General features: G+C 39.4%; 2 long non-coding RNA genes across 2 annotated transcripts; one reads left to right on the plus strand and one right to left on the minus strand.

Moving 5' to 3' along the window:
• The first annotated feature begins 4,592 nt into the window (after positions 1-4,592).
• On the plus strand, positions 4,593-5,142 carry LOC114841026. The gene is made up of 3 exons (XR_003782994.2): positions 4,593-4,659; positions 4,760-4,958; positions 5,054-5,142. It is a non-coding gene; the product is annotated as an uncharacterized LOC114841026 (long non-coding RNA).
• LOC114841025 lies at positions 5,009-5,434 on the minus strand. Its single transcript, XR_003782993.2, has 2 exons — positions 5,356-5,434; positions 5,009-5,220 (listed from the first exon to the last, which is right to left on the minus strand). It is a non-coding gene; the product is annotated as an uncharacterized LOC114841025 (long non-coding RNA).
• Positions 5,435-15,865: the final 10,431 nt, after the last annotated feature.

Below are 15,865 nucleotides of genomic sequence, written 5' to 3' on the forward strand. Positions count from 1 at the left end.
ATAATATGATGTGATATGTATAGGCTGGAAGTAAAGTTGTTGTTCATTAGTTTACTCCAATTAGGGAGGGAATAGTAGGGTATGGAAAATAATCAAGGAAAATATTAGCAAATAAAGATTTGTATATGTATAAATTAATTTAAGAAATCCCATGTCATGAGAAACTGCAATATCCTCAGGTTATTTAATGTATGACACCCCAGATTGCACATTTTTGTAATTTTGCTAGCTATCTGATTGTGTGTGGATTCTGGAATGAAACATGATATACAGCTCCGGAGAAAATTAAGAGAACACTTTTTCTTTGTTGCATTGGTGCATTGGTTTCAATTTTTTTTCCAGAGCAGTATTACTCATTGGCGAGAGTAAAGTGTGATATTGACATTACCATTTTCTGTTTTATAATGTGTTGTGACACTTTAATTTTCTACTTACTGTTGCTTGCAATAACTTTATGAACAGCTGAATGCAATTAGTTAGAAAGCCAACATTATTCATAAATGTATACATTATCTACACATTGAGCAGATAGATGGTTTGGGTATTGTGCAACTAGAGCCCCACTTTATCATACTACATAACATTGCTTTATACTTATCACGTGTTTTTGCCAAAGAAAATTATACACGACTTTGGATTTCTTGCATTGTCTTATTTAGCTCTAAACTTCGCTCATAGTCTTATTCATTTTAAGTGGGCTTGCCTGTAAATTAGATCTGGGCAAAATCCATCCTGATATATCATTTCACATGTCCCACGGCCCATTCATAGAATAATACAAATTAAACCCATAACAGAGATGTCTGCTGAATTTCTTGCAATGCAGAACAGCAGCCCACCCATGTATTTACGTCTGACTTCTCATTTCAGAAGACTAATTTTTAAACTTGTTGCTATAATATGCAGTTATTAGTCAACACTAATTGTATGTCTTCAGCCGGTGAAGTTGGAGAGACCAAACCAACTTTGTTTGCCATGCTTAGACTATCCCAACTTATCCTTCTTAAACCCATATCGACTGTGACTATATTTATCAATGTATTTTGCATAATTAGCATTAATTAACCTGTAAATATTGTCTCTTGTACTGTTCAAGCTAGAAAGACCAAACCAACTTTGTTTCACATCGCAGCTATCCCCATATACAATTCTACAACCGTAACTGACTGACTATTTTAATTGGCCTCATTTGCATAACTAGCTAATTAAACATAAAAAACATAAAAAATCACTTAATCTGATCAAGCGAGAGAGATGAAGATGTGGAGGTATACATGGAGTAGGCTTAGTCATGCGAGCCACCTGGACTTAGATTCTGATAGAGTGCTCCTCTGATTATCACTTTTTTAGCATCCACATTAATTCCACTGAATTTCCAAGGGGACAGGGCTACTGGAAATGTAAGTTCATAACTAAGACAAGGGAATTTATAACCAACTGCTTTCTAGATCACATTGGTACAGCCAATACTTATATGGTATGGTACGCTTTCAAATTACTTTCAGAGGCTACACAATACAAACTCAGCTATAAAGAAAAAAGAAAACCTGGCAAAAGAGACTAAAATAATAATGAGATAAAGGAATGAATTGCAGAAATAGATTACAATAAAAACTGTAAATAAAGGTTAATAAGTTAGAAGAGAAGCAATAAGAAATAGAGGCACTATTGATGATGAAAAGAGAACAATGAAATATAACCTTTTACAAAAATACAGCTAATTGGATTGAAAATGGGGAACAACGCACCAAATTCTTTCTAAATAACCTCAGAATGCAACAAGAAAATTCACAGAAAATGTCTCAGTCCTCCATGATTTAATGGCATTTTTAAGGAGATAGCAAAATATTTGTGGAAATGTTCTTCCTACAATCTCCACTTCATCCACTGAACAAAGCATACTGTAAGGATTTTTGGGGGGATAAAATCTAAAACTGTATACAAATACATACTGTCTGACTTTTGAGCCCCTAAAGTAACCAGGAGGAAGTGTTGTATCTGGACCATCAACAGAGCGCGTGGCCACTGATCCACGGAGGCTGTGAGGGAGTGGAGGGTCCCCAGAACCGTGACTAGCTTCGTTCATTAGTAGGCATAGCAAAGTATTACCGCTGTTACATTACGGCATTCTCAATAGTTGCAGCCCCTCTGAACCACTGACTGCAGGACAAGGCAGGTGTGATTTCGGCATCTATTCAGTGGTCTCTGTGTGTCAACAACTATCTAAGGACATAAAGGGAACACTGTTCAATGCCTGGTTCTAGCCTATGCTGATTTCAGCATGTCTTTCCTTCTCTAGAAGGAAGACAGTACTGTCACAAGTGTAATCGGAAAAATAACAAGTTATTGCCTACACTAGCTGAAACCTTAGCTCCATGGGAATAGAACATGCCTTAATACTCATTCTCGCTCCTCAACTGCCCTTTATGCTACTATCCTATGATCTCTCCCATCTACTAAATCTTCCTCCCTTCAGACTTCTGCCTCTTCCACCTCCATGTCCTGCTTTCCCCCCACTCTCTCCAGATGATATCCAGCAGCTACCAATGTCTGGTCACCTAACAAAATGCCCACATGAACCACACTAAAATTACAGATTAATACCTTAATCAAGACACTTTAGTTTTACAGCAATCTCCTCTACACTAACCAGTCAGGCTTCAAGATGGAGCACTCAACGTAACAGAAGCTCTTTGTGATTCTCAAGCTAACTGTCCTCTGTTCTTATCACGAGTCGAGAGTTTGTATTGTCCTTTGATGTCCAGGCTAAAATGTGATCAGAATGGGATGCAGGTGGGTGCCTGCAAACATTAGCTTTTCTTTCAGTTTTGGTGGAAAAGCAACATTAATGCTTAGCGTAATCCACTTGCTAACACCACACCATCTAGATGTTAGCAAGTGGATTTGCACACAAGCATCTCAGGATGTTGTGTCTGTTACCGTTACTTACACACATGGATGTAGCACAAAATTCTGGGCCCTGTACATAGGCGGTCTCTGAGGGCCCCTCCCCACTTTATTCAAGATTCAAACATTTTCGAGGGCCCCTCTACACATTAGGGCCCTATATACTTAGTACCCCTTTTCCCCCCAGTCCAATGCCCCTGCTTACACAACTATAAAAAACATAATAGGCTAGAGAAACGATTTGGGATCTGTGTCACTGTTTAATCACTTGCATTGGAACTGATGTTGCTTACATCGTTACCTATAAATCAATGCGTAATCACTTGTAGGTAGACTAATAACAGACTATGACGTGGTAGTAACGCTTCACATAAAATAGGTCCTATAGACTACAAACACTACACTTCCTCCCTGTTTAGTTTAATGTTATGTAACAAACTTGTTTCAAATAACTAATAACCCCACTCTGTGTGTCCTATTTCTTCAGAATATAAATCTAGTCATTGAGGTGGGTGTCTTGTTCTCTCAGGATAGTGGTCCTTGAACGACTTTGGACTTTGATCTGCTACTGATGCAACAGATACATCAGGTGGGCCTTCAGTCACGTACAGAGCCCTCCCCTCTGTGGGAATCTGAGATGTTGGAATTGTTGTTGTCTGGATTCATTTCTCAGCTAGATTAGGGGAAGATGTCACTTTCTCCCTTTCTTGGACATCCAATACCTGATCTACGTGACGTCTCCAGAGGTTGTCTCCCACCTTGACAGTTTACATTAGAGATCCTGTTCTGGAGGTGATTTTTCCAGGTTGCCATTTGGCTGTTCTGTATTCTCGTACGAGGACATCCTGGCCTACATTAACATTCCTGGTTACTTTGTCATTCAAGTGTCTGAATTGCTTGTTTTGGACTTCTCAGAACGTCAGGTCTCATTAGGTGCGAGATCTCAAGTTTGATTGTATTTTTGGTTGAATGCACCACGTTTGTCAATCCTGTGTTGTAGTGTAATGTCTTCCTTGTCCATGGCTTTGATGGATCTTTGGAAGGTTTGAACCATGCGTTCGGCTGAGCCATTTGTGCTAGGATGATGTGGCGCAGATGTAAAGTCCTTGATGCCATTTTCCTCCATGAACAATCAGAATTCATTAGACATTAACTGCAGTCTTTTATCACTGACAATCTGTTCTGGCAGGTCATTTCTGGAAAACAAGGTTCTTAAAATAATTATGGTATTTTCTGAAGTGGTAAACGACTTCTTAATCACTTCATTTCGAATGAGCATCAACTGCAATTAAGAACATAGAACCCATGAATGGCCCAGCAAAGTCAATGGCCCTCATTTATCATTCTTGCGTAGAAACCGGCGTATATGTTGGCGTAAGATTTTGCTTACACTCCTCTCACCGCCTGATTTATGAAGCTGTGCGTACCTTTAAAATCCAGGTGTACGCAATACCTGCCCTTGATAAATGCCGCGGCTGAAAACGATCGTCATTAGAATAACACGCCCCTATATATTCAAGTCTCCGCTTCCCCCACGCCCTCATTTTACGCCAGGGACACACGGAAGACAGCAAAAAAGAGAAACTTCTCTGACGTGGAGATTGAGACGATCACCAGGGAGGTAGAAATAAAAAGATATGTATATTTGGCAGTTTAAAAAGCGGAATAAAAGGTGCCCACAAAAACAAAATATGGACCCAAATTACGAGTGCTGTTAATAGTGTGGGGGTTGAGAAGCGCACTCCAACAGAGGTAAGAATGTTTTATTGCTTAATACAAGTTAAGCATGAGTTTTCTTTATTGCTTAATATAGACCGATCAAGTTAAGCATGAGTTTTCTTGTTTATTGTAGGTGAAAAAAAAGTGGTCCGATTCAAAGATCGCCACAAAGAGGCGCGTCTCGGCACTGAAGAGGAGCCAGAGTCAGACTGGGGGAGGCCCACCGGATCCAAGTCTCCAGCTGACACCGAACGAGGAGCGGGTGGCAGCCCTCATCGGAACGGTGTCTTTGGAAGGTATCACCGGTGGGAGAGATACCGACGACATTCATAGTAAGTAAACTTAAATTTGATGGACCAATAATAATAAAAAAACACAAGTCCATAGTTAACTCGTTTTATTCAAATTGTGCTCTATTGTTTTGCAGATGATGGCACTGCAGGGCCCAGCGCCCTCGAGGCATCTCCCCCTCAGCCCATCCAGGAGCCTGAGCCTATCCTTGCGCCAGAGCCTGAACAGGTGCAAGCGGGGGAAGCCGAGTCCCGTCCACCAACCTCCCGTGCGCCACGGCCAAGGGTCCGGACGGAGGAGGTCCTGGAAAGACAGACAGAAATTTGTAGACTACTGGTCGAAATTAACCATTCATTAGTGTCAATAAATACGACATTAAAGCAAATGAATGAGAACTTAAAAAAAACAGTGAAAACGAAGTCTGTTATTTTATCTTACCCTTAAAACCGCCGAACAAGGTCCTGTCTGAGCTGAATAGCTCCTAAAGCCGGTGATGCTGCCCACTGCTCCACTGGCACTTCTGGGTCTGGGGCCAGCGCATCAAATGGCACACGGTTTACCTCAGCCATGTTGTGTAAGACGGCACATGCCAAAATGATGTTGCACACCTTATTTGGCGAATAGAGCAACGTGCCCCCCGCATGTGCCAGGCAGAGCCATCTACCTTTTAGGAGCCCCATGCAGCGATCCACAGTGGCTCGTGTTTGTGCGTGCGCGTGGTTGAAGTTGCGCTCCTGATGCGTCACGGGATTTGGCACAGGGGTGATCAAAGAGTTTAAAAGAAGATGACCCCTGTCACCTGTCACATTAGGAAATGAATATATTTGGCAAAATAAATTTGCTCTTAGTACTCACCTAAAAGATAACCATGACCCCTCAATGCGCCCTCCTGCAGCCGTCTGCGCACGCTGCTGTGCTCAAAAATTAAGGCATCGTGGGTGCCTCCAGGCCATCGTGCCACAACATTTGATAGGCGGAGTCTGGCATCACAAATAATTTGCACATTGAATGATAATTTTTGCGGTTGATGTATGCGTAATCATTAACCGATGGTGGTTTCAGACGCACGTGGGTACAGTCAATTGCACCTATGACATTTGGAATCCCAGCAATCTCATAAAACCCCCTTCTAATCATTGTTTGCTGGGCATTGTCGTATGGGAATTGTATGTAGTGTGGGATGAGAGTCCTGATGGCAGCCAGCACGGATGACAGCACGTGGCTCATGGTGGGTTGGGATATACCAGACCTGTCAGCAATCTCCCGTTGAAAGGTTCCAGTGGCCAAGAACCCCAGTGTGGAGAGAACCTGGACTGGAACAGGTAAGGCCCTTGGCCGCCGGGTCTCACGTTGGAGGTAGGGCTCCAGGTTATTGCACAGCTCCAGGAGAAGATGCCTTGGAAGACGGAATCTGCTTATCAGCCATTCATCCGCTTCATTCAGAAGATCTCGCCTATCTTGAAATACTCTTTCCCTTCTCAAGGGCACATATGCGTCTTCTAAAAGCGCCAGGTCAGCCATCATAGAGAATTGTTGTACTGTGGAAATCCAGTTTATAAAGCTGTTTGGATGAGCAAATGACCTATCACAATGCATTTTACTGCACGCGTTTGAAACAATTAGCATTTCATTTCGTATCACGTCACATGTATTGGGGTGTTCAATAGTGATGATGATGTGATGTGGAGTACCATTCATTCACATTAATAATTGCATGACAATTTGTAATATTCGTCTTATTATTTTATGATTTTTATTATTAATGACGTTTATTTTTATTTAGAAGAAGAATGTCGTTATTATTATTATTTCTATTATTATTATTATTTTTATTATTATTTAAAAGAAGAAGAATGTCATTTTTATTATTTTGTCAGTCTGAATTATATTTTGGTCATTAAAAGCCTTTTATTACTGAAACCAGTCCGTGCACAACTGCCGGGCCTAACCCTGAAACGTCATGTAAAGCGCAAAGGCTCGCATCTGAAGGAATACATAGGCTATAAATCAAATGCTTTGGTACACAAAATAAAGTCACACAAAATAAACACTGAAGTTTGTAATTATTATGATGTTTTTTTTACAGTGGGTCATATTATATCATATCTTTTAGTTTGTCAGTGCGTTAGGATTTTTTTCTGTGCATTTCCGCACTAACTCAAAACGTGCGTACACCACCTCCTGAGCTGGCGTAGGATTTGAGAGTGCCGTACGCCAACGTCCATATTGATAAATCACCGTGGTTTTGGGTGTACGCAAGGTGTACGCTGGAAATTTGGTGTACGCACTTTTGATAAATGAGGGCCAATGTGTACACATTGCAATGGAGATGATGATCATTCCCATGGGTGTATATGTGCTGGTGGTGGCGCATTTTTTATCTTCTGACATCCAGAACATCTTTTGGACAACTCCTCAATCTGTTTATCAATCCCTGGCCACCGCAGATACAGTAACTGCAGGCGAGGCTTTTCATCTTTACAGTTCCTATCATGTAAAGCATCAAGGAATCTAGTGTGAAGCTTTGGAGGAATGACCACATGTGATCCACACATCAGCATTCCCTGACACACAGACAGCTGTTCCCTTCTGGCTGAGAATGCTGGATATATAGAATTTTCCTGTTGTGGCCACACTGTTACAGTAATTTCATACACCTTTGACAGCGTTGGGTCATTCCTGGTTTCTTTTTGAATCAGTGCATTGGTCACTGGAAGATGGCTGACTAATGTATTGTGAATCATCTCCAAACAACTTTTTGGGGATCTGTCACCAGGGTGAACTGCTGACCGCAAAGGTAGTTGGTAAATTTCTTCACACCAAAAAAGTTGAAAAGGAAAGTTTTGAGTGAGGAACAGAAGGGTTAAAATTAAGAGACCACTACGAATTGAACGCTTCTGTTCCTCACTCAAAACTTTCCTATTCAACTTTTTTGGAAAGGAAAGAAAAAGTTTCAGTGGTCTCTTAATTTTTTACGGAGATGCATAATTGTCAGACTTGACTGGCTGTATTCTTGTAATATACTATAGCGAGTCATGTCTGAACCGCATATTGCCCCTTTAACAAGGGCCAGTGTAGACAAAATAGGAAATAACATCAAGCATGCACCCCCATTTCAAGGTATGTTTTTTCTTATCCTTGTGTTCTATGACCCCACCACAGATGAGTGTACAAACAGCTCAATTTACATGTATTGTGACTCTAGCACTGGATCCAGACCAAATGTAAATGCTATATAGTAAACGCCAGGTGGTGGTCATGGTTTGATGACATGAGAATATTTTTTTTTAAAATAAAAACATTCCGTGATCATCAGTTACCGTTTAATCTACTAGCTTGAATGCCAGTGAAAACCTGTGGTTTTAAGTATACTGGGCATATGAAAGATACAGTATCAAAAATACATTGTGTATGGATGAATGGTCTTAAATGTCTCCCAGTGTGTTCTCCAATCTCGTAACTGTTTAAAAAAAGGCTCAGTCCTACAAAAGAGCATAATTTAGTATTGAAAACAAAGGTACAAACAATTTTCCTACTTTACCTTTTTGAGATTCATTGAATTGATTCTTAAAAAAACATATCTTTGAGCTATAACATTATAAAATATGTCCCTATATAGCTCAGTATCTGTGTTATATAGCATTGTCGTCTCATATTTAACAAGGTTTTCAAACATTCTGTACCTGTGTCAATATTTATGATATTTTTCTATCAACACTGTTTAGATTTAAGAGGCATACAAACCTTTCTAGTCCAGTTATATCCAGATCTGCTGACATGAAGTGATAATATGAACCAAGTCTATATCAGCTCTAGCTTAGGTTTAGTTCAGGTTTACAAGAATCAATACCTCTGAGAGGTTAACTTCATCATTGTTATTGACTGACTTACTGTGTTCATATATCTTTATCTACAACCCTGTTTCCAAAAAGGTTGGAATGCTGCATAAAATGCCTATAAAAACAGAATGCAATGATGGAAAATCATTTATCCCTATATTGAATTGAAAATAGTACAGACAACATTTTGTGTGTTTGGGAACTGAGGAGACCAATTGCTGCAGTTTTGAAAGTGAAATGTATTCCCTTTCTTGCTTGATATAGGATTTCGGCCCATCAACAGTTTGGGGTCATTTGTCATATTTTTCATTTCATAATGTGCCTAATGTCAACGGGTGACAGGTCTGGACTGCAGGCAGGCCAGTGTAGCACACAGACTCTTTTACTACAGACCCATGCTGTTGTAATACGTGCAGAATGTGTTTTGGCATTGCTTTGCTGACATAAGAAAGTCCTTCCCTGAAAAAGACGTCATCTGTATGGCAGCATATGTTGCTCCAAAATCTGTATTGTTCAGCATTAATGGTGCCTTCACAGATGTACAAGTCACTCATGCCATGTGCACTAATGCACCCCCATACCATCATGGATGCTGGCTTTTGCACTCTACGCTGATAACTAGTCGGATGGTCCCTCTCCCCTTTAGTCTGCAGGACGCGATATCCATGATCCCCAAAATCATTTCCCATTTTGATTAGTCAGACCACAGGACAGTTTTGCATTTTGCATCAGTCCATCTTAAATGAGCACATTTCTGGATCTTGTTTATATATGGTTTCTTCTTTGCTACTGTGTTCATAGACACAAGATCACGGCCATCCAATATAGGTTTTCGGCCTTGTCCCTTGCATATAGAGATTTCTCTGGATTTTCTGAATGGTATTATGTACCATAGAGGATGAGATCCCCAAACTCTTTTAAATGTTATGTTGAGAAACGTTATTCTTCAATTGTTGCACTCTTTGCCCATGCAGTCTTTCACAGAGTGGTGAACCCCTCCCCATCATTACTTTTATTGCCCTTTTCCAAACTTTTTTTAAGCGTGTTGCTGGCATCAAATTCAAAGTGAGTATATATTTTTCAAGAAACAATAAAATGTCTCAGTTTCAACATTTGATATGTTGTCTTTGTACTATTTTCTATTGAATATAGGGTTTAAATTATCTGCACATCATTGCATTCTGTTTTTATTAGCGCCCCAACAGTTTTGGAAACAGGTTGTAAATTAAAATTACAATGACATTTTACGCAGAAAAGAGTGAACATTTCTCCAACATTCCCACCGTTCTATACATTTGTGTGGAAGGTTTTTTATTAACTAAACATTTCACAATCCAATTTTATTTAGTTTACTTTAAATTGTGGTTTGGATCAATGAGTGGGTAACAAAAAAGAGATTTTTTTAATTACATTAAAATATCTGACAGCTACAGTAGTATACAAGCTCCCTCTCCTGGGTAGATTTCAATGTCACCAGTCCTGCTTCTGAAAAGAGAGGTATTTTTACCAGAAGCCTTCACCTTTGATAGCCTAGTTATAGTGAAAGTCAAAGTTGGGCAAAGGCAACAATATTAAACATCTACATGTATTTAGAAATAAAAAAATTCTGTTACAGCTTCAAGTTCTAGCATAGAACCGAGAAACACACACACTGGCATGCTGGATCCATTACTTCTCAAGGGAATGTCATATGTAAACCACTAGACAGTACCTGATTCATTGATTTGGTGATAGTGTTTTTCTAGTTTTCCATGACCAGAATATTCTCCTGTGTAACAGAGAGAATATGAAGACAAAGGTTGTTACGCCTGAAATAGCGAACCATGGCAGGTATCTTGTGTGAACACGTGGCTTTTGAAAAGCAATTGAATATGGACTGGAGTGGATTGCAGCCAAGCCTTGATGGTTGGGACATGCTTGAACTGGCCCTCGAGCGCATTGCTCATTGAAGCGACCTCCCTTCACTCAGTGTGTAGTCTGCTTATATAAAAGGGTCTCAGGGGAATTTGTACAAGAAGATCATATTCATAAATATCAAGGACACCTAATCTCATTGTCCAAATATTTTTACTGTTCAAACAGTGGTAAGTAAATACAACAGGAATTTCCAAATATTTCCCACTCTACTAATCTATACAGATTTGAAACTACTCCATACTTGGAACTCTTTCCCAAACTTTAAATTATTGTGATTTTCTTTGAGAATCATTCCACAAATTCTTTGTCTTTTTTGTTATTTCATAACAATACAGGTGAAATAAGGATAATGACAATAAAGTTTGGCATAAAGTAACAGGGTTGACCTTAACAGGGTTCAAGATTTTATCTTAAATCTGCCGTAACTCTCTCTTGACAGGAGGAATGGAAGCGTTTTTTATGTAACAGGGAGTGGCAATTGAATGCAAGCTTCACAAAAATGGTGGATGATTTAGATGAAACGTGAAGGTTCGCATTGTTGGAGAACAGTTGCATTCTAATACCTCTAAAGGGTTTATTATTTCTCTGACATCTCTGTTTGAAGCACAAAATAATTAGAGCATGCACAGTGCTATTTACTTATATACAATTATACAAAATAGTTTTGGCTCTTAGTATCTTCCTGTCAAATACTGTACTACTGAGGTAAGAAGAGTATTTATATAGTATGACTGCATACTGAGTATTAAATAACTCAGCACATATCATCATGCCCTCTATGAACTTATTTGTCTTGATGAGTTCAAGAGAACTGACCACAGCCCTCGGTCAACAGCTTTATTCAATGGCTTGATTGGTAAATGCAAAAATATAACCGTTTTTATAGGAGAACCTACTCCTACATTATCAGGAACTTCTATGCTTTATTTGAGACAATGAGGAAAGAGCAGCTGGCTGTGTACACATACTGTAGCAGTTCATTTACACTGGAGGCAGCAGCTGGCTGTGTACTAACACATGTTGTAGCAGTTCATTTACACTGGAGGCAGCAGCTGGCTGTGTACTAACACATACTGTAGCAGTACATTTACACTGGAGGAAGCAGCTGGCTGTGTACTAACACATACTGTAGCAGTACATTTATACTAGAGGAAGCAGCTGGCTGTGTACTAACACATACTGTAGCAGTTCATTTACACTGGAGGCAGCAACTGGCTGTGTACTAACACATGCTGTAGCAGTACATTTACACTGGAGGAAGCAGCTGGCTGTGCACTAACACATGCTGTAGCAGTACATTTACACTGGAGGCAGCAGATGGCTGTGTACTAACACATGCTGTAGCAGTACATTTACACTGGAGAAAGCAGCTGGCTGTGCACTAACACATGCTGTAGCAGTTCATTTACACTGGAGGCAGCAGCTTGGACAGAAGGACCACCTGTATAGAAATGTGGCTTTTGTTCTAACCCAGTGTTTCTTAAATGTTTTCCTTGAGAGCTACTGTTGCTGAATCTAATTATTCTTAGAATTTGATTTCCAACTAACTGCATCAACAGGACACTAACTACTGAATATATTTTCTATATTAACTATGTATATGTTTTTAGTTACGGGCATAAACTATTTGTAAACTCCTTATTGACCATTTCTAAATGAGAATGCCTACAATCTAAAGAAGACTACACTCTTTTTCTAATCATTATTATTTGATTTTGAATTTTGAATGGCTACAAAAACATTTATTTGCTAAAAAACACCATGTAATATATTTTGTTTTCAATTTGATTTCTTTATTGACTTAAATACGATACTATCATATCCTTTGTAATTTTATTCCAACTTGAAATCCTTAAATGTGTATTGACTACAATAATGTATACTTGCACACAGGTGCATAATCAATTAATCCCAAAACATTATCTCTTGACGCTTGAGGTTCCACACCTACGTTACTCCACACATTATACTCCTTGGGCTATGAGTCATGTGTGCCGCATCAGCCAGGCTAAATTATACTAACTTTAAATTCTTCAACGTGTATTGCCTATGATGAGATACATTTGCATAATCTGCATTAATTTACCCTAAATGTAACATCTGCACCATGTGGCACAGCTCCTCTCCCACGTTCCACCTCGCCGGTGTGTAAACCACTGGCTTGAGACAGATGGCAGCAGCACTGCCTAACACACCTGTTCTCCATCAATAATCAGTTGCCTCTATACAGCTCTGACCACTCCTAATTTTACTTAAATCAGCATCTCTATATATGTAATGCAGCCATTTCAAGTGTCTGTTAAATTCCAGCACAGGCACACCTCATTTTAATTAATGAGGTACTGATTAGGTAATTACCTGAACCAAATTTAACGAGGAAAAGTATAAAAACCACTGCTGTGGTCATCACTATCTTCTTGCAATAGGACCAGCTGGTCCTGAATAAAATAAATAATATTCAGCATGACAAATGAGTTGAAAAGAAAAGCTTTGAGTGAGGAAAAGAAGGGTTCAATTCTAGTTTTACTGGCAGACGGATACAGTGAGCGTCAAGTTGCTTCCATCCTGAAAATTTTAAAGACAGTGGTTCATAAGAACACTGTCAAGCAACAGACATTGGGGACAACAAAGCTACAGACTGGCAGAGGGCCAAAATGACTGTCCACTGACCGAGATGACCGTCAACTCATTCGAATATCACTCAATAACCGTAGGATGACAAAAAGAATGGCAAACAGCAGCTGGGGTGATGTGCATGGCGAGGACGGTTTGAATCAGGCTCCTAGGGGCAGGGCTGAAGTCGTGCAAAGCTAGAAACGAGCCCTTCATCAATGAGAAGCAAAGAAGAGCCAGGCTGAAGTTTGCAAAGGATTGGACCATGGAGGAATGGAGTAAGGTCATCTGAAAATTTGCTCTCCCTCCTCTCCGGCGCTCCACCTCGCCGGTGTACAAACCACCGGCTGGAGACTGATGACACCTGTTTCCCATCACTAATAAGTTGCCTATATATGTTTGTGTTACCATTGCTCCCCACGTACTATTGCTTGTTTGTCGCTTCTCCGTGAGGTGCTGTTGTTTAAACCTATAGAGAAAGAGGCTATTGATTGTTATTCCTCATTTTATTTCAAACTAAAGAGAGCCAACCAACAACATTTCACCTCTTAAGGCTATCCTAACTTCAAATGTTTTAACGTATATTGACTATGACAATATACATTTTTATTAATTTGAATAGTTTGCATTAATAAACCCTATTATAGCATCTCTTGAACTGTTCAAGCAACCTTGTTTCACATATCCCATCTTAAAATGCTGAACATGTATCGACTCTTATGAGAAATATTTGCATAATTGCTGTTAGTTAACCCTAAAACAGGTTCAAATACTACTGAAACATTCAAGCTAAAGAGACAATGATTAACATGTGTGGAGCAAAAAGGGAATTGCCCAAGATCCATGGCATAGATCTGAGAAATTAGGTGGATAGGGTTTTATAGTTTGGGGATGTATGACTGGCACTGGAACTGGCCTGGTTAATCTCAAGATTTAAATCTAATTGAACATGTCTTAAAAAAAACTAAAAGCAAAATAAGAACTGATAAACAAAACAAGAACTGAAGATGAGTGCAGTACAGGCTTGGCAGAGCATTACCAGAGAAGATACCCAAGATAAGGTAGGGTAAATTGGTTGCAGACTTTATTATTTATAGTTATTGCATCACAAAGGATCAAATACTAAGCTGGAGCATCTGTCCCAACACTTTTTGTGCCCTGAAATAGAGATAATATGCATATTAAATAGTGAAACCAATGTGAATGTAAACACCTCAAATAAAAACTAAGATTATTTATTTTAACCTCATAGTATTCAAATCCTTTGGAGTATGCAGCCTTAAGAAGAAAAATATGATTCCTGGCATTTAAGACCCCTTGACCAATCGAGTGTGAGCTTGTCGCATTCCATGTGTTGTGCATTTAACTATAAACTGAATATAACATATAATAATAATAATGACATATTGTTTCCACCCCCAAATTATCAGTAACTATACACAAGAAGTAGCATCCATATGACCTACATTTACAAAGTGTCCTAATCTCCCATTTTGTTTACGCTGTATCCATTAAACATTGCATTGGAATGTTGTGGGAACAGCTTTGCTTCCACTGAGCTGCGTCCGTGTTTAAACAGCAGCCTGAGGGGTTAACATAAGCTACAACACAGCATCTGAGTAGAGGCACCAACTCCCCTTTTCACCCCTCATCCTTCTTCAAGAAAACCTATAGGGAAAAACTGAACAATGAATGAACCAAGGGTTTGGAAGGGTTTTGCAACATCAGCCTGGTATGGGGTAGTTTGTAGCATTTATGAAGGGGTTGGGGGCAATTCCATTCCAATACCATACAGTTCATGTAATACCAGTTCTATTGAATGCTTTTTGATGAGGAGCAATTCAAATTTAAATTGGAGTTTGGTTCACCATTTCAATTTACTGGCACTGAAATTAACCTAAATTCTGTCATTTGCTGTTTTTTTATCCATGTTTGATCTCTTATGTTAACCATGTTTGCACGCTGTGGCCCATCACTAACCATACCCACCAGCCCACAACATAGTACTGCCTCTCAGGGTTCTAGTTCCACTACTCTCCTTGTACTACTGGTCTGTAACACTGCTTTGCAAAGTCTGATAAGGACGTTTTCAGTTGTTACATGTACATGTCTCCCTCTGGAACTTCATCGCAGCTACTGTATCCCTGCATTTCATTTGCACATGCTATCTGGCACCTTCAATTTGCCTTCCTTGCACATTTAAAATTGCCATTTGTACTTGCATTTGACTTCATTACACATGTATACATCCCACCTATAACATACATTGTTATTCATTGATTCATTTGTACATTTTCTGCAATCTTATATTTGCACTTCTGGTTAGTTGCCAAATGCATTTTGCTGTACTTTACTTGTTCAACAACAATAAAGTTGAATCTAATCTAAGTTACTTGTTACTTGCCAAGTTTGGTATCCCACAGCTGCCATCAACAGTAAAATGTATAATATGGGAGGAATTCCTGCTTCATCAGTACAAATGTGTATTAAAAGTCAAATAAATTAACTACATTTCTGGCACAGATTTGTAAACCTATACCTTCCATTAAGAAAAGCAGTGGCACCCTCTGGTGGTTAGG

The sequence above is a fragment of the Esox lucius genome, chromosome 16 (assembly GCF_011004845.1).
Source record: "Esox lucius isolate fEsoLuc1 chromosome 16, fEsoLuc1.pri, whole genome shotgun sequence".
Taxonomy (NCBI): Eukaryota; Metazoa; Chordata; class Actinopteri; order Esociformes; family Esocidae; genus Esox; species Esox lucius.